The sequence below is a fragment of the Triticum aestivum genome, unplaced genomic scaffold (assembly GCF_018294505.1).
Source record: "Triticum aestivum cultivar Chinese Spring unplaced genomic scaffold, IWGSC CS RefSeq v2.1 scaffold5359, whole genome shotgun sequence".
In the NCBI taxonomy this organism is placed as follows: domain Eukaryota; kingdom Viridiplantae; phylum Streptophyta; class Magnoliopsida; order Poales; family Poaceae; genus Triticum; species Triticum aestivum.
The window spans coordinates 1-884 of NW_025300871.1; the positions used below are offsets into that span (position 1 = coordinate 1).

Consider the following 884-nt stretch of genomic DNA (forward strand, 5'->3'; position numbering starts at 1 on the left):
GACGAAGACCGGGGTAACATGTCTGATGCGATCATACCAGCACTAAAGCACCGGATCCCATCAGAACTCCGAAGTTAAGCGTGCTTGGGCGAGAGTAGTACTAGGATGGGTGACCTCCTGGGAAGTCCTCGTGTTGCATTCCCTTTTTAATTTTTTTCGCGCCGCTTGCAAAACAAAACGCACGTGTAAGTAATATATTTACCGTGTTTTATTATTTTGCACGAGTGCGGTAAGTCATAGCTGGGTGCTCACGATTCACGGGCCCAGCGTCGGCGTTGTGGCGCGGCAAGCGTGCACTGGTGCGGTTGAGAGGGAGGGGTGGAAACCGCGTTAAACTCGTCTCCTTAGTTGAGAGGGAGCGGCCAAAGCAATGTGCAATCGTCTTTGTAGTGGAGCTGGGAGGGGCAAGGATAAGGGACGAAGACCGGGGTAACGTGTCGGATGCGATCATACCAGCACTAAAGCACCGGATCCCATCAGAACTCCGAAGTTAAGCGTGCTTGGGCGAGAGTAGTACTAGGATGGGTGACCTTCTGGGAAGTCCTCGTGTTGCATTCCCTTTTTAATTTTTTTCGCGCCGCTTGCAAAACAAAACGCACGTGTAAGTAATATATTTACCGTGTTTTATTATTTTGCACGAGTGCGGTAAGTCATAGCTGGGTGCTCACGATTCACGGGCCCAGCGTCGGCGTTGTGGCGCGGCAAGCGTGCACTGGTGCGGTTGAGAGGGAGGGGTGGAAACCGCGTTAAACTCGTCTCCTTAGTTGAGAGGGAGCGGCCAAAGCAATGTGCAATCGTCTTTGTAGTGGAGCTGGGAGGGGCAAGGATAAGGGACGAAGACCGGGGTAACATGTCGGATGCGATCATACCAGCACTAAAGCACC

The 884-nt window shown here is 52.4% G+C and overlaps 2 non-coding genes across 2 annotated transcripts; both read left to right on the forward strand.

The window, feature by feature from the left end:
• Positions 1-23: 23 nt before the first annotated feature.
• On the forward strand, positions 24-142 carry LOC123179313 (5S ribosomal RNA). The gene has a single exon (XR_006490274.1). It is a non-coding gene; the product is annotated as a 5S ribosomal RNA (ribosomal RNA).
• Positions 143-439: 297 nt separating this feature from the next.
• Positions 440-558, forward strand: LOC123179312 (5S ribosomal RNA). The gene has a single exon (XR_006490273.1). It is a non-coding gene; the product is annotated as a 5S ribosomal RNA (ribosomal RNA).
• Positions 559-884: the final 326 nt, after the last annotated feature.